The 16,874-nt window shown below is 66.6% G+C and overlaps 6 non-coding genes across 6 annotated transcripts; all 6 read left to right on the forward strand.

The window, feature by feature from the left end:
- The first annotated feature begins 1,905 nt into the window (after positions 1 to 1,905).
- On the forward strand, positions 1,906 to 2,024 carry LOC139701892 (5S ribosomal RNA). The gene has a single exon (XR_011704491.1). It is a non-coding gene; the product is annotated as a 5S ribosomal RNA (ribosomal RNA).
- Positions 2,025 to 4,410: 2,386 nt separating this feature from the next.
- LOC139701894 (5S ribosomal RNA) lies at positions 4,411 to 4,529 on the forward strand. Its single transcript, XR_011704493.1, has one exon. It is a non-coding gene; the product is annotated as a 5S ribosomal RNA (ribosomal RNA).
- Positions 4,530 to 6,910: 2,381 nt separating this feature from the next.
- Positions 6,911 to 7,029, forward strand: LOC139701895 (5S ribosomal RNA). The gene has a single exon (XR_011704494.1). It is a non-coding gene; the product is annotated as a 5S ribosomal RNA (ribosomal RNA).
- A 2,378-nt stretch (positions 7,030 to 9,407) lies between these two features.
- Positions 9,408 to 9,526, forward strand: LOC139701896 (5S ribosomal RNA). The gene has a single exon (XR_011704495.1). It is a non-coding gene; the product is annotated as a 5S ribosomal RNA (ribosomal RNA).
- Positions 9,527 to 11,922: 2,396 nt separating this feature from the next.
- LOC139701897 (5S ribosomal RNA) lies at positions 11,923 to 12,041 on the forward strand. Its single transcript, XR_011704496.1, has one exon. It is a non-coding gene; the product is annotated as a 5S ribosomal RNA (ribosomal RNA).
- A 2,404-nt stretch (positions 12,042 to 14,445) lies between these two features.
- On the forward strand, positions 14,446 to 14,564 carry LOC139701898 (5S ribosomal RNA). The gene has a single exon (XR_011704497.1). It is a non-coding gene; the product is annotated as a 5S ribosomal RNA (ribosomal RNA).
- Positions 14,565 to 16,874: the final 2,310 nt, after the last annotated feature.

Below are 16,874 nucleotides of genomic sequence, written 5' to 3' on the forward strand. Positions count from 1 at the left end.
TCTACCTCCTTCCCCACCGCCTTCCTCCGTGAGGGTCCCCCTGAGTCAATCTCTCTCTCTGCCTGTCTCTCCCTTTCACTCTCATCGGAGCAGCAGATGTCTCTGTGGGTCCCTGTTCATCCATCTCTCCTTCTCTCTTGTGCCTCTCTTGGCCTGTGAGGAGGCATCCCTGTCTCCATCTCCCACTCAATCCCTCTCTGGCCTTGACTCTCCTCTCTCTCTCTCTCTCTCTCTCTCTCTCTCTCTCTCTCTCTCACACACACAGACACACACACACAAACAGAGACACACACTCACCCCTCTACCCCCCACCCAACCCCAGCCAACTCACTCTGGGCTGCAAGTCACCAGGTCCATGGTAGCCTGGAGACTGGGCAGTCACAGGTTCTCTCATCTCCCATCTAACTTCCCATGGATGTAAGAGTGGATTCACACATCACCCTTGAAGTGCGCGCAGGACTTCAGGGTGTGTGCTCAGCAGAGGCTGAGAGAGGGCCGAGGAGGCCACAGGGTCTTAGGAGTCTGCGCTGAGAGCCAAGCAAGAGAGCAGATGGCAAAAGAGGGCAGGCGCTCCTGAAAGAGGAGGAAGCAGCCTTCAGAGCAGGCAAGCGGTTCGGGGCCAGGGGGTTGCCATGGAGGACCAGGTGCCAAGAGGAGTTGAAGCCTGGCCGGTGGGGACAGGGAAGCAGAGGCCCCTTGGTCGCGGTCACCGGTCCACCTGCAGAGGACAGGACAAGACGCAGGGCCTGACGACCCGGTGGGCGCGTGTCCCCGCAACGCAACCACCGCTCCCCTCCCTCCCCCCTCTCCCCCCTGCAATGCTTGCAGGGGAGGGGGCTTTCCGTCTGGTGAGGCCGCCGACTAAGCTCCCACAGGGGTTTGAATCAGGGTGCTTCTTCCACAGGCGGTCCTTTCCTGGACACTGGACAGAGGGGTCTATGCCCTTCCTCAGGGCGGTGCTGTGCACGTGCTGGTCGTTGACTGGTACCAACAAGGCGCAGAGCCCTCCGACCTTGGCATTGGGTCCGAAGGGGGTGACTGCGGTGGCTTTGCAGAGTGGGCCCGAAACTCAGGGCGAGGCACGACCCCAGCGGCGCACTTCTGAGCCTGGCCGGGCGACTGACTGACTGGGAGCCAGCGGGCCGCTGCCCCCGGCCACCCTCTGCCCGGTTTTCCCTGAGTCCCTGAGTGTGTTCCTCCCTCCTGCCCTCCCTGTGCGTGGCTCCACTCGCCAGGCACGCTCAGGGGACGTGTGTGGCCGGCGGCTGGCCATTGCCCAGTCGGACTGCATTTCCGCCTGGGGCGCTGGGCCTGTGTCAGGGTCCCTGGGGTGTCCGAGGGGGGTGCCCGCCTGCCTCTCCGCCCCTGGCTCTCTGGGCTCCGGGCTAGGCTAGGCTAGGTTCGCGCGCGCGGGACACTGAAACGGCCAGGGCTTCTGGGCTTCTCCGCCTGGCGAAAGGCGGGGTGGGCGTGGCGGTGGGGGGCCGGGGGTCCGTGGGGGGGTTGGGGTCGCGGGAGGCCTGGGCCTTGGCGAGGAGCGGCGGAGGAGGCCAGGCCACGCCAGGCCACGCCAGGCCGGGGCGGGGCGGTGCGATCCCTGCGGGCGCTTGGTGGGGCTCGCGGTAGGTGGAGCCAGGTGGAGAGGGGCGGTGTTGGAGGCGGGACTCAGCCAGTCCCAGTCTCCCAGGACCCCTGGGCCGCTGCCCGGTGGAGTCAGGTCGGAGCGGAGCGTGAGAGCCCCCAGCCTTGAGTTGAGTTGGGCTGGGCTGCGCTGTTGTGGGGCGGGCGAGGGAGGCCCCCTGCGACCACCCCCTCCGATTTCCCCCCTCCACCCCCCTCCCGTCCCCTGGACTGAAGGGTGGAACCCGGAGCAGGCTCTTGAGGCGCCCCCGGGCGGCCCTCCCCGTCTACGGCCATACCACCCTGAACGCGCCCGATCTCGTCTGATCTCGGAAGCTAAGCAGGGTCGGGCCTGGTTAGTACTTGGATGGGAGACCGCCTGGGAATACCGGGTGCTGTAGGCTTTTGCGCCCCCTTCCCACACACACTTTTAACTTGCGTGGCCCCGAGAGACAGGCCGTGACCCCCGGGCCCTCGGGCCAGGGCGCAGGCGCAGCCCTGGGCTGCCGGTCGCTGTCCCTTCAGGCCTGCGGCTGGCCTCCCGACGACCAGCGCCCAGCGCCTGCAACAAGGCCCACAGGCCTGGCTCTCCCCAGGGACGCTAGGACACTCACTCCATGAGACCCCGCTGAGCCGAGCCAGGTCCAGGCCACGACCCTCCATGTGCACCCAGACCGACCCCCCCACCCCTCGGCCTGGAGGATGGGGTGTGTGGGGGGGCGACACCCGCCTTCCCCAGAACACGGGGCCCACCCGCGGGGCCCGCTCCCTCACCCGTTCCTGCCACACAAGCAGAACCTTGACACCCAGATCCTGGGAGTGGGAGAGTCCATCGAGCGTCTCTGCCTGGGTCCTTTCTCTTTGCACCACCTCCGCAAGGTCCCTCCTGTGTCTCTACCTCCTTCCCCACCGCCTTCCTCCGTGAGGGTCCCCCTGAGTCAATCTCTCTCTCTGCCTGTCTCTCCCTTTCACTCTCATCGGAGCAGCAGATGTCTCTGTGGGTCCCTGTTCATCCATCTCTCCTTCTCTCTTGTGCCTCTCTTGGCCTGTGAGGAGGCATCCCTGTCTCCATCTCCCACTCAATCCCTCTCTGGCCTTGACTCTCCTCTCTCTCTCTCTCTCTCTCTCTCTCTCTCTCTCTCTCTCACACACACACACACACACACACACACACACAGAGACACACACTCACCCCTCTACCCCCCACCCAACCCCAGCCAACTCACTCTGGGCTGCAAGTCACCAGGTCCATGGTAGCCTGGAGACTGGGCAGTCACAGGTTCTCTCATCTCCCATCTAACTTCCCATGGATGTAAGAGTGGATTCACACATCACCCTTGAAGTGCGCGCAGGACTTCAGGGTGTGTGCTCAGCAGAGGCTGAGAGAGGGCCGAGGAGGCCACAGGGTCTTAGGAGTCTGCGCTGAGAGCCAAGCAAGAGAGCAGATGGCAAAAGAGGGCAGGCGCTCCTGAAAGAGGAGGAAGCAGCCTTCAGAGCAGGCAAGCGGTTCGGGGCCAGGGGGTTGCCATGGAGGACCAGGTGCCAAGAGGAGTTGAAGCCTGGCCGGTGGGGACAGGGAAGCAGAGGCCCCTTGGTCGCGGTCACCGGTCCACCTGCAGAGGACAGGACAAGACGCAGGGCCTGACGACCCGGTGGGCGCGTGTCCCCGCAACGCAACCACCGCTCCCCTCCCTCCCCCCTCTCCCCCCTGCAATGCTTGCAGGGGAGGGGGCTTTCCGTCTGGTGAGGCCGCCGACTAAGCTCCCACAGGGGTTTGAATCAGGGTGCTTCTTCCACAGGCGGTCCTTTCCTGGACACTGGACAGAGGGGTCTATGCCCTTCCTCAGGGCGGTGCTGTGCACGTGCTGGTCGTTGACTGGTACCAACAAGGCGCAGAGCCCTCCGACCTTGGCATTGGGTCCGAAGGGGGTGACTGCGGTGGCTTTGCAGAGTGGGCCCGAAACTCAGGGCGAGGCACGACCCCAGCGGCGCACTTCTGAGCCTGGCCGGGCGACTGACTGACTGGGAGCCAGCGGGCCGCTGCCCCCGGCCACCCTCTGCCCGGTTTTCCCTGAGTCCCTGAGTGTGTTCCTCCCTCCTGCCCTCCCTGTGCGTGGCTCCACTCGCCAGGCACGCTCAGGGGACGTGTGTGGCCGGCGGCTGGCCATTGCCCAGTCGGACTGCATTTCCGCCTGGGGCGCTGGGCCTGTGTCAGGGTCCCTGGGGTGTCCGAGGGGGGTGCCCGCCTGCCTCTCCGCCCCTGGCTCTCTGGGCTCCGGGCTAGGCTAGGCTAGGTTCGCGCGCGCGGGACACTGAAACGGCCAGGGCTTCTGGGCTTCTCCGCCTGGCGAAAGGCGGGGTGGGCGTGGCGGTGGGGGGCCGGGGGTCCGTGGGGGGGTTGGGGTCGCGGGAGGCCTGGGCCTTGGCGAGGAGCGGCGGAGGAGGCCAGGCCACGCCAGGCCGGGGCGGGGCGGTGCGATCCCTGCGGGCGCTTGGTGGGGCTCGCGGTAGGTGGAGCCAGGTGGAGAGGGGCGGTGTTGGAGGCGGGACTCAGCCAGTCCCAGTCTCCCAGGACCCCTGGGCCGCTGCCCGGTGGAGTCAGGTCGGAGCGGAGCGTGAGAGCCCCCAGCCTTGAGTTGAGTTGGGCTGGGCTGCGCTGTTGTGGGGCGGGCGAGGGAGGCCCCCTGCGACCACCCCCTCCGATTTCCCCCCTCCACCCCCCTCCCGTCCCCTGGACTGAAGGGTGGAACCCGGAGCAGGCTCTTGAGGCGCCCCCGGGCGGCCCTCCCCGTCTACGGCCATACCACCCTGAACGCGCCCGATCTCGTCTGATCTCGGAAGCTAAGCAGGGTCGGGCCTGGTTAGTACTTGGATGGGAGACCGCCTGGGAATACCGGGTGCTGTAGGCTTTTGCGCCCCCTTCCCACACACACTTTTAACTTGCGTGGCCCCGAGAGACAGGCCGTGACCCCCGGGCCCTCGGGCCAGGGCGCAGGCGCAGCCCTGGGCTGCCGGTCGCTGTCCCTTCAGGCCTGCGGCTGGCCTCCCGACGACCAGCGCCCAGCGCCTGCAACAAGGCCCACAGGCCTGGCTCTCCCCAGGGACGCTAGGACACTCACTCCATGAGACCCCGCTGAGCCGAGCCAGGTCCAGGCCACGACCCTCCATGTGCACCCAGACCGACCCCCCCACCCCTCGGCCTGGAGGATGGGGTGTGTGGGGGGGCGACACCCGCCTTCCCCAGAACACGGGGCCCACCCGCGGGGCCCGCTCCCTCACCCGTTCCTGCCACACAAGCAGAACCTTGACACCCAGATCCTGGGAGTGGGAGAGTCCATCGAGCGTCTCTGCCTGGGTCCTTCTCTCTTTGCACCACCTCCGCAAGGTCCCTCCTGTGTCTCTACCTCCTTCCCCACCGCCTTCCTCCGTGAGGGTCCCCCTGAGTCAATCTCTCTCTCTGCCTGTCTCTCCCTTTCACTCTCATCGGAGCAGCAGATGTCTCTGTGGGTCCCTGTTCATCCATCTCTCCTTCTCTCTTGTGCCTCTCTTGGCCTGTGAGGAGGCATCCCTGTCTCCATCTCCCACTCAATCCCTCTCTGGCCTTGACTCTCCTCTCTCTCTCTCTCTCTCTCTCTCTCTCACACACACACACACACACACACACACAGAGACACACACTCACCCCTCTACCCCCCACCCAACCCCAGCCAACTCACTCTGGGCTGCAAGTCACCAGGTCCATGGTAGCCTGGAGACTGGGCAGTCACAGGTTCTCTCATCTCCCATCTAACTTCCCATGGATGTAAGAGTGGATTCACACATCACCCTTGAAGTGCGCGCAGGACTTCAGGGTGTGTGCTCAGCAGAGGCTGAGAGAGGGCCGAGGAGGCCACAGGGTCTTAGGAGTCTGCGCTGAGAGCCAAGCAAGAGAGCAGATGGCAAAAGAGGGCAGGCGCTCCTGAAAGAGGAGGAAGCAGCCTTCAGAGCAGGCAAGCGGTTCGGGGCCAGGGGGTTGCCATGGAGGACCAGGTGCCAAGAGGAGTTGAAGCCTGGCCGGTGGGGACAGGGAAGCAGAGGCCCCTTGGTCGCGGTCACCGGTCCACCTGCAGAGGACAGGACAAGACGCAGGGCCTGACGACCCGGTGGGCGCGTGTCCCCGCAACGCAACCACCGCTCCCCTCCCTCCCCCCTCTCCCCCCTGCAATGCTTGCAGGGGAGGGGGCTTTCCGTCTGGTGAGGCCGCCGACTAAGCTCCCACAGGGGTTTGAATCAGGGTGCTTCTTCCACAGGCGGTCCTTTCCTGGACACTGGACAGAGGGGTCTATGCCCTTCCTCAGGGCGGTGCTGTGCACGTGCTGGTCGTTGACTGGTACCAACAAGGCGCAGAGCCCTCCGACCTTGGCATTGGGTCCGAAGGGGGTGACTGCGGTGGCTTTGCAGAGTGGGCCCGAAACTCAGGGCGAGGCACGACCCCAGCGGCGCACTTCTGAGCCTGGCCGGGCGACTGACTGACTGGGAGCCAGCGGGCCGCTGCCCCCGGCCACCCTCTGCCCGGTTTTCCCTGAGTCCCTGAGTGTGTTCCTCCCTCCTGCCCTCCCTGTGCGTGGCTCCACTCGCCAGGCACGCTCAGGGGACGTGTGTGGCCGGCGGCTGGCCATTGCCCAGTCGGACTGCATTTCCGCCTGGGGCGCTGGGCCTGTGTCAGGGTCCCTGGGGTGTCCGAGGGGGGTGCCCGCCTGCCTCTCCGCCCCTGGCTCTCTGGGCTCCGGGCTAGGCTAGGCTAGGTTCGCGCGCGCGGGACACTGAAACGGCCAGGGCTTCTGGGCTTCTCCGCCTGGCGAAAGGCGGGGTGGGCGTGGCGGTGGGGGGCCGGGGGTCCGTGGGGGGGTTGGGGTCGCGGGAGGCCTGGGCCTTGGCGAGGAGCGGCGGAGGAGGCCAGGCCACGCCAGGCCACGCCAGGCCGGGGCGGGGCGGTGCGATCCCTGCGGGCGCTTGGTGGGGCTCGCGGTAGGTGGAGCCAGGTGGAGAGGGGCGGTGTTGGAGGCGGGACTCAGCCAGTCCCAGTCTCCCAGGACCCCTGGGCCGCTGCCCGGTGGAGTCAGGTCGGAGCGGAGCGTGAGAGCCCCCAGCCTTGAGTTGAGTTGGGCTGGGCTGCGCTGTTGTGGGGCGGGCGAGGGAGGCCCCCTGCGACCACCCCCTCCGATTTCCCCCCTCCACCCCCCTCCCGTCCCCTGGACTGAAGGGTGGAACCCGGAGCAGGCTCTTGAGGCGCCCCCGGGCGGCCCTCCCCGTCTACGGCCATACCACCCTGAACGCGCCCGATCTCGTCTGATCTCGGAAGCTAAGCAGGGTCGGGCCTGGTTAGTACTTGGATGGGAGACCGCCTGGGAATACCGGGTGCTGTAGGCTTTTGCGCCCCCTTCCCACACACACTTTTAACTTGCGTGGCCCCGAGAGACAGGCCGTGACCCCCGGGCCCTCGGGCCAGGGCGCAGGCGCAGCCCTGGGCTGCCGGTCGCTGTCCCTTCAGGCCTGCGGCTGGCCTCCCGACGACCAGCGCCCAGCGCCTGCAACAAGGCCCACAGGCCTGGCTCTCCCCAGGGACGCTAGGACACTCACTCCATGAGACCCCGCTGAGCCGAGCCAGGTCCAGGCCACGACCCTCCATGTGCACCCAGACCGACCCCCCCACCCCTCGGCCTGGAGGATGGGGTGTGTGGGGGGGCGACACCCGCCTTCCCCAGAACACGGGGCCCACCCGCGGGGCCCGCTCCCTCACCCGTTCCTGCCACACAAGCAGAACCTTGACACCCAGATCCTGGGAGTGGGAGAGTCCATCGAGCGTCTCTGCCTGGGTCCTTTCTCTTTGCACCACCTCCGCAAGGTCCCTCCTGTGTCTCTACCTCCTTCCCCACCGCCTTCCTCCGTGAGGGTCCCCCTGAGTCAATCTCTCTCTCTGCCTGTCTCTCCCTTTCACTCTCATCGGAGCAGCAGATGTCTCTGTGGGTCCCTGTTCATCCATCTCTCCTTCTCTCTTGTGCCTCTCTTGGCCTGTGAGGAGGCATCCCTGTCTCCATCTCCCACTCAATCCCTCTCTGGCCTTGACTCTCCTCTCTCTCTCTCTCTCTCTCTCTCTCACACACACACACACACACACACACACAGAGACACACACTCACCCCTCTACCCCCCACCCAACCCCAGCCAACTCACTCTGGGCTGCAAGTCACCAGGTCCATGGTAGCCTGGAGACTGGGCAGTCACAGGTTCTCTCATCTCCCATCTAACTTCCCATGGATGTAAGAGTGGATTCACACATCACCCTTGAAGTGCGCGCAGGACTTCAGGGTGTGTGCTCAGCAGAGGCTGAGAGAGGGCCGAGGAGGCCACAGGGTCTTAGGAGTCTGCGCTGAGAGCCAAGCAAGAGAGCAGATGGCAAAAGAGGGCAGGCGCTCCTGAAAGAGGAGGAAGCAGCCTTCAGAGCAGGCAAGCGGTTCGGGGCCAGGGGGTTGCCATGGAGGACCAGGTGCCAAGAGGAGTTGAAGCCTGGCCGGTGGGGACAGGGAAGCAGAGGCCCCTTGGTCGCGGTCACCGGTCCACCTGCAGAGGACAGGACAAGACGCAGGGCCTGACGACCCGGTGGGCGCGTGTCCCCGCAACGCAACCACCGCTCCCCTCCCTCCCCCCTCTCCCCCCTGCAATGCTTGCAGGGGAGGGGGCTTTCCGTCTGGTGAGGCCGCCGACTAAGCTCCCACAGGGGTTTGAATCAGGGTGCTTCTTCCACAGGCGGTCCTTTCCTGGACACTGGACAGAGGGGTCTATGCCCTTCCTCAGGGCGGTGCTGTGCACGTGCTGGTCGTTGACTGGTACCAACAAGGCGCAGAGCCCTCCGACCTTGGCATTGGGTCCGAAGGGGGTGACTGCGGTGGCTTTGCAGAGTGGGCCCGAAACTCAGGGCGAGGCACGACCCCAGCGGCGCACTTCTGAGCCTGGCCGGGCGACTGACTGACTGGGAGCCAGCGGGCCGCTGCCCCCGGCCACCCTCTGCCCGGTTTTCCCTGAGTCCCTGAGTGTGTTCCTCCCTCCTGCCCTCCCTGTGCGTGGCTCCACTCGCCAGGCACGCTCAGGGGACGTGTGTGGCCGGCGGCTGGCCATTGCCCAGTCGGACTGCATTTCCGCCTGGGGCGCTGGGCCTGTGTCAGGGTCCCTGGGGTGTCCGAGGGGGGTGCCCGCCTGCCTCTCCGCCCCTGGCTCTCTGGGCTCCGGGCTAGGCTAGGCTAGGTTCGCGCGCGCGGGACACTGAAACGGCCAGGGCTTCTGGGCTTCTCCGCCTGGCGAAAGGCGGGGTGGGCGTGGCGGTGGGGGGCCGGGGGTCCGTGGGGGGGTTGGGGTCGCGGGAGGCCTGGGCCTTGGCGAGGAGCGGCGGAGGAGGCCAGGCCACGCCAGGCCACGCCAGGCCGGGGCGGGGCGGTGCGATCCCTGCGGGCGCTTGGTGGGGCTCGCGGTAGGTGGAGCCAGGTGGAGAGGGGCGGTGTTGGAGGCGGGACTCAGCCAGTCCCAGTCTCCCAGGACCCCTGGGCCGCTGCCCGGTGGAGTCAGGTCGGAGCGGAGCGTGAGAGCCCCCAGCCTTGAGTTGAGTTGGGCTGGGCTGCGCTGTTGTGGGGCGGGCGAGGGAGGCCCCCTGCGACCACCCCCTCCGATTTCCCCCCTCCACCCCCCTCCCGTCCCCTGGACTGAAGGGTGGAACCCGGAGCAGGCTCTTGAGGCGCCCCCGGGCGGCCCTCCCCGTCTACGGCCATACCACCCTGAACGCGCCCGATCTCGTCTGATCTCGGAAGCTAAGCAGGGTCGGGCCTGGTTAGTACTTGGATGGGAGACCGCCTGGGAATACCGGGTGCTGTAGGCTTTTGCGCCCCCTTCCCACACACACTTTTAACTTGCGTGGCCCCGAGAGACAGGCCGTGACCCCCGGGCCCTCGGGCCAGGGCGCAGGCGCAGCCCTGGGCTGCCGGTCGCTGTCCCTTCAGGCCTGCGGCTGGCCTCCCGACGACCAGCGCCCAGCGCCTGCAACAAGGCCCACAGGCCTGGCTCTCCCCAGGGACGCTAGGACACTCACTCCATGAGACCCCGCTGAGCCGAGCCAGGTCCAGGCCACGACCCTCCATGTGCACCCAGACCGACCCCCCCACCCCTCGGCCTGGAGGATGGGGTGTGTGGGGGGGCGACACCCGCCTTCCCCAGAACACGGGGCCCACCCGCGGGGCCCGCTCCCTCACCCGTTCCTGCCACACAAGCAGAACCTTGACACCCAGATCCTGGGAGTGGGAGAGTCCATCGAGCGTCTCTGCCTGGGTCCTTTCTCTTTGCACCACCTCCGCAAGGTCCCTCCTGTGTCTCTACCTCCTTCCCCACCGCCTTCCTCCGTGAGGGTCCCCCTGAGTCAATCTCTCTCTCTGCCTGTCTCTCCCTTTCACTCTCATCGGAGCAGCAGATGTCTCTGTGGGTCCCTGTTCATCCATCTCTCCTTCTCTCTTGTGCCTCTCTTGGCCTGTGAGGAGGCATCCCTGTCTCCATCTCCCACTCAATCCCTCTCTGGCCTTGACTCTCCTCTCTCTCTCTCTCTCTCTCTCTCTCTCTCTCTCTCTCACACACACACACACACACACACACACACACACAGAGACACACACTCACCCCTCTACCCCCCACCCAACCCCAGCCAACTCACTCTGGGCTGCAAGTCACCAGGTCCATGGTAGCCTGGAGACTGGGCAGTCACAGGTTCTCTCATCTCCCATCTAACTTCCCATGGATGTAAGAGTGGATTCACACATCACCCTTGAAGTGCGCGCAGGACTTCAGGGTGTGTGCTCAGCAGAGGCTGAGAGAGGGCCGAGGAGGCCACAGGGTCTTAGGAGTCTGCGCTGAGAGCCAAGCAAGAGAGCAGATGGCAAAAGAGGGCAGGCGCTCCTGAAAGAGGAGGAAGCAGCCTTCAGAGCAGGCAAGCGGTTCGGGGCCAGGGGGTTGCCATGGAGGACCAGGTGCCAAGAGGAGTTGAAGCCTGGCCGGTGGGGACAGGGAAGCAGAGGCCCCTTGGTCGCGGTCACCGGTCCACCTGCAGAGGACAGGACAAGACGCAGGGCCTGACGACCCGGTGGGCGCGTGTCCCCGCAACGCAACCACCGCTCCCCTCCCTCCCCCCTCTCCCCCCTGCAATGCTTGCAGGGGAGGGGGCTTTCCGTCTGGTGAGGCCGCCGACTAAGCTCCCACAGGGGTTTGAATCAGGGTGCTTCTTCCACAGGCGGTCCTTTCCTGGACACTGGACAGAGGGGTCTATGCCCTTCCTCAGGGCGGTGCTGTGCACGTGCTGGTCGTTGACTGGTACCAACAAGGCGCAGAGCCCTCCGACCTTGGCATTGGGTCCGAAGGGGGTGACTGCGGTGGCTTTGCAGAGTGGGCCCGAAACTCAGGGCGAGGCACGACCCCAGCGGCGCACTTCTGAGCCTGGCCGGGCGACTGACTGACTGGGAGCCAGCGGGCCGCTGCCCCCGGCCACCCTCTGCCCGGTTTTCCCTGAGTCCCTGAGTGTGTTCCTCCCTCCTGCCCTCCCTGTGCGTGGCTCCACTCGCCAGGCACGCTCAGGGGACGTGTGTGGCCGGCGGCTGGCCATTGCCCAGTCGGACTGCATTTCCGCCTGGGGCGCTGGGCCTGTGTCAGGGTCCCTGGGGTGTCCGAGGGGGGTGCCCGCCTGCCTCTCCGCCCCTGGCTCTCTGGGCTCCGGGCTAGGCTAGGCTAGGTTCGCGCGCGCGGGACACTGAAACGGCCAGGGCTTCTGGGCTTCTCCGCCTGGCGAAAGGCGGGGTGGGCGTGGCGGTGGGGGGCCGGGGGTCCGTGGGGGGGTTGGGGTCGCGGGAGGCCTGGGCCTTGGCGAGGAGCGGCGGAGGAGGCCAGGCCACGCCAGGCCACGCCAGGCCGGGGCGGGGCGGTGCGATCCCTGCGGGCGCTTGGTGGGGCTCGCGGTAGGTGGAGCCAGGTGGAGAGGGGCGGTGTTGGAGGCGGGACTCAGCCAGTCCCAGTCTCCCAGGACCCCTGGGCCGCTGCCCGGTGGAGTCAGGTCGGAGCGGAGCGTGAGAGCCCCCAGCCTTGAGTTGAGTTGGGCTGGGCTGCGCTGTTGTGGGGCGGGCGAGGGAGGCCCCCTGCGACCACCCCCTCCGATTTCCCCCCTCCACCCCCCTCCCGTCCCCTGGACTGAAGGGTGGAACCCGGAGCAGGCTCTTGAGGCGCCCCCGGGCGGCCCTCCCCGTCTACGGCCATACCACCCTGAACGCGCCCGATCTCGTCTGATCTCGGAAGCTAAGCAGGGTCGGGCCTGGTTAGTACTTGGATGGGAGACCGCCTGGGAATACCGGGTGCTGTAGGCTTTTGCGCCCCCTTCCCACACACACTTTTAACTTGCGTGGCCCCGAGAGACAGGCCGTGACCCCCGGGCCCTCGGGCCAGGGCGCAGGCGCAGCCCTGGGCTGCCGGTCGCTGTCCCTTCAGGCCTGCGGCTGGCCTCCCGACGACCAGCGCCCAGCGCCTGCAACAAGGCCCACAGGCCTGGCTCTCCCCAGGGACGCTAGGACACTCACTCCATGAGACCCCGCTGAGCCGAGCCAGGTCCAGGCCACGACCCTCCATGTGCACCCAGACCGACCCCCCCACCCCTCGGCCTGGAGGATGGGGTGTGTGGGGGGGCGACACCCGCCTTCCCCAGAACACGGGGCCCACCCGCGGGGCCCGCTCCCTCACCCGTTCCTGCCACACAAGCAGAACCTTGACACCCAGATCCTGGGAGTGGGAGAGTCCATCGAGCGTCTCTGCCTGGGTCCTTTCTCTTTGCACCACCTCCGCAAGGTCCCTCCTGTGTCTCTACCTCCTTCCCCACCGCCTTCCTCCGTGAGGGTCCCCCTGAGTCAATCTCTCTCTCTGCCTGTCTCTCCCTTTCACTCTCATCGGAGCAGCAGATGTCTCTGTGGGTCCCTGTTCATCCATCTCTCCTTCTCTCTTGTGCCTCTCTTGGCCTGTGAGGAGGCATCCCTGTCTCCATCTCCCACTCAATCCCTCTCTGGCCTTGACTCTCCTCTCTCTCTCTCTCTCTCTCTCTCTCTCTCTCTCTCTCTCTCTCACACACACACACACACACACACACACACACACACAGAGACACACACTCACCCCTCTACCCCCCACCCAACCCCAGCCAACTCACTCTGGGCTGCAAGTCACCAGGTCCATGGTAGCCTGGAGACTGGGCAGTCACAGGTTCTCTCATCTCCCATCTAACTTCCCATGGATGTAAGAGTGGATTCACACATCACCCTTGAAGTGCGCGCAGGACTTCAGGGTGTGTGCTCAGCAGAGGCTGAGAGAGGGCCGAGGAGGCCACAGGGTCTTAGGAGTCTGCGCTGAGAGCCAAGCAAGAGAGCAGATGGCAAAAGAGGGCAGGCGCTCCTGAAAGAGGAGGAAGCAGCCTTCAGAGCAGGCAAGCGGTTCGGGGCCAGGGGGTTGCCATGGAGGACCAGGTGCCAAGAGGAGTTGAAGCCTGGCCGGTGGGGACAGGGAAGCAGAGGCCCCTTGGTCGCGGTCACCGGTCCACCTGCAGAGGACAGGACAAGACGCAGGGCCTGACGACCCGGTGGGCGCGTGTCCCCGCAACGCAACCACCGCTCCCCTCCCTCCCCCCTCTCCCCCCTGCAATGCTTGCAGGGGAGGGGGCTTTCCGTCTGGTGAGGCCGCCGACTAAGCTCCCACAGGGGTTTGAATCAGGGTGCTTCTTCCACAGGCGGTCCTTTCCTGGACACTGGACAGAGGGGTCTATGCCCTTCCTCAGGGCGGTGCTGTGCACGTGCTGGTCGTTGACTGGTACCAACAAGGCGCAGAGCCCTCCGACCTTGGCATTGGGTCCGAAGGGGGTGACTGCGGTGGCTTTGCAGAGTGGGCCCGAAACTCAGGGCGAGGCACGACCCCAGCGGCGCACTTCTGAGCCTGGCCGGGCGACTGACTGACTGGGAGCCAGCGGGCCGCTGCCCCCGGCCACCCTCTGCCCGGTTTTCCCTGAGTCCCTGAGTGTGTTCCTCCCTCCTGCCCTCCCTGTGCGTGGCTCCACTCGCCAGGCACGCTCAGGGGACGTGTGTGGCCGGCGGCTGGCCATTGCCCAGTCGGACTGCATTTCCGCCTGGGGCGCTGGGCCTGTGTCAGGGTCCCTGGGGTGTCCGAGGGGGGTGCCCGCCTGCCTCTCCGCCCCTGGCTCTCTGGGCTCCGGGCTAGGCTAGGCTAGGTTCGCGCGCGCGGGACACTGAAACGGCCAGGGCTTCTGGGCTTCTCCGCCTGGCGAAAGGCGGGGTGGGCGTGGCGGTGGGGGGCCGGGGGTCCGTGGGGGGGTTGGGGTCGCGGGAGGCCTGGGCCTTGGCGAGGAGCGGCGGAGGAGGCCAGGCCACGCCAGGCCACGCCAGGCCGGGGCGGGGCGGTGCGATCCCTGCGGGCGCTTGGTGGGGCTCGCGGTAGGTGGAGCCAGGTGGAGAGGGGCGGTGTTGGAGGCGGGACTCAGCCAGTCCCAGTCTCCCAGGACCCCTGGGCCGCTGCCCGGTGGAGTCAGGTCGGAGCGGAGCGTGAGAGCCCCCAGCCTTGAGTTGAGTTGGGCTGGGCTGCGCTGTTGTGGGGCGGGCGAGGGAGGCCCCCTGCGACCACCCCCTCCGATTTCCCCCCTCCACCCCCCTCCCGTCCCCTGGACTGAAGGGTGGAACCCGGAGCAGGCTCTTGAGGCGCCCCCGGGCGGCCCTCCCCGTCTACGGCCATACCACCCTGAACGCGCCCGATCTCGTCTGATCTCGGAAGCTAAGCAGGGTCGGGCCTGGTTAGTACTTGGATGGGAGACCGCCTGGGAATACCGGGTGCTGTAGGCTTTTGCGCCCCCTTCCCACACACACTTTTAACTTGCGTGGCCCCGAGAGACAGGCCGTGACCCCCGGGCCCTCGGGCCAGGGCGCAGGCGCAGCCCTGGGCTGCCGGTCGCTGTCCCTTCAGGCCTGCGGCTGGCCTCCCGACGACCAGCGCCCAGCGCCTGCAACAAGGCCCACAGGCCTGGCTCTCCCCAGGGACGCTAGGACACTCACTCCATGAGACCCCGCTGAGCCGAGCCAGGTCCAGGCCACGACCCTCCATGTGCACCCAGACCGACCCCCCCACCCCTCGGCCTGGAGGATGGGGTGTGTGGGGGGGCGACACCCGCCTTCCCCAGAACACGGGGCCCACCCGCGGGGCCCGCTCCCTCACCCGTTCCTGCCACACAAGCAGAACCTTGACACCCAGATCCTGGGAGTGGGAGAGTCCATCGAGCGTCTCTGCCTGGGTCCTTTCTCTTTGCACCACCTCCGCAAGGTCCCTCCTGTGTCTCTACCTCCTTCCCCACCGCCTTCCTCCGTGAGGGTCCCCCTGAGTCAATCTCTCTCTCTGCCTGTCTCTCCCTTTCACTCTCATCGGAGCAGCAGATGTCTCTGTGGGTCCCTGTTCATCCATCTCTCCTTCTCTCTTGTGCCTCTCTTGGCCTGTGAGGAGGCATCCCTGTCTCCATCTCCCACTCAATCCCTCTCTGGCCTTGACTCTCCTCTCTCTCTCTCTCTCTCTCTCTCTCTCTCTCTCTCACACACACACACACACACACACACACACACAGAGACACACACTCACCCCTCTACCCCCCACCCAACCCCAGCCAACTCACTCTGGGCTGCAAGTCACCAGGTCCATGGTAGCCTGGAGACTGGGCAGTCACAGGTTCTCTCATCTCCCATCTAACTTCCCATGGATGTAAGAGTGGATTCACACATCACCCTTGAAGTGCGCGCAGGACTTCAGGGTGTGTGCTCAGCAGAGGCTGAGAGAGGGCCGAGGAGGCCACAGGGTCTTAGGAGTCTGCGCTGAGAGCCAAGCAAGAGAGCAGATGGCAAAAGAGGGCAGGCGCTCCTGAAAGAGGAGGAAGCAGCCTTCAGAGCAGGCAAGCGGTTCGGGGCCAGGGGGTTGCCATGGAGGACCAGGTGCCAAGAGGAGTTGAAGCCTGGCCGGTGGGGACAGGGAAGCAGAGGCCCCTTGGTCGCGGTCACCGGTCCACCTGCAGAGGACAGGACAAGACGCAGGGCCTGACGACCCGGTGGGCGCGTGTCCCCGCAACGCAACCACCGCTCCCCTCCCTCCCCCCTCTCCCCCCTGCAATGCTTGCAGGGGAGGGGGCTTTCCGTCTGGTGAGGCCGCCGACTAAGCTCCCACAGGGGTTTGAATCAGGGTGCTTCTTCCACAGGCGGTCCTTTCCTGGACACTGGACAGAGGGGTCTATGCCCTTCCTCAGGGCGGTGCTGTGCACGTGCTGGTCGTTGACTGGTACCAACAAGGCGCAGAGCCCTCCGACCTTGGCATTGGGTCCGAAGGGGGTGACTGCGGTGGCTTTGCAGAGTGGGCCCGAAACTCAGGGCGAGGCACGACCCCAGCGGCGCACTTCTGAGCCTGGCCGGGCGACTGACTGACTGGGAGCCAGCGGGCCGCTGCCCCCGGCCACCCTCTGCCCGGTTTTCCCTGAGTCCCTGAGTGTGTTCCTCCCTCCTGCCCTCCCTGTGCGTGGCTCCACTCGCCAGGCACGCTCAGGGGACGTGTGTGGCCGGCGGCTGGCCATTGCCCAGTCGGACTGCATTTCCGCCTGGGGCGCTGGGCCTGTGTCAGGGTCCCTGGGGTGTCCGAGGGGGGTGCCCGCCTGCCTCTCCGCCCCTGGCTCTCTGGGCTCCGGGCTAGGCTAGGCTAGGTTCGCGCGCGCGGGACACTGAAACGGCCAGGGCTTCTGGGCTTCTCCGCCTGGCGAAAGGCGGGGTGGGCGTGGCGGTGGGGGGCCGGGGGTCCGTGGGGGGGTTGGGGTCGCGGGAGGCCTGGGCCTTGGCGAGGAGCGGCGGAGGAGGCCAGGCCACGCCAGGCCACGCCAGGCCGGGGCGGGGCGGTGCGATCCCTGCGGGCGCTTGGTGGGGCTCGCGGTAGGTGGAGCCAGGTGGAGAGGGGCGGTGTTGGAGGCGGGACTCAGCCAGTCCCAGTCTCCCAGGACCCCTGGGCCGCTGCCCGGTGGAGTCAGGTCGGAGCGGAGCGTGAGAGCCCCCAGCCTTGAGTTGAGTTGGGCTGGGCTGCGCTGTTGTGGGGCGGGCGAGGGAGGCCCCCTGCGACCACCCCCTCCGATTTCC

This window comes from Marmota flaviventris, chromosome 14 (assembly GCF_047511675.1).
Source record: "Marmota flaviventris isolate mMarFla1 chromosome 14, mMarFla1.hap1, whole genome shotgun sequence".
Lineage (NCBI taxonomy): Eukaryota > Metazoa > Chordata > Mammalia > Rodentia > Sciuridae > Marmota > Marmota flaviventris.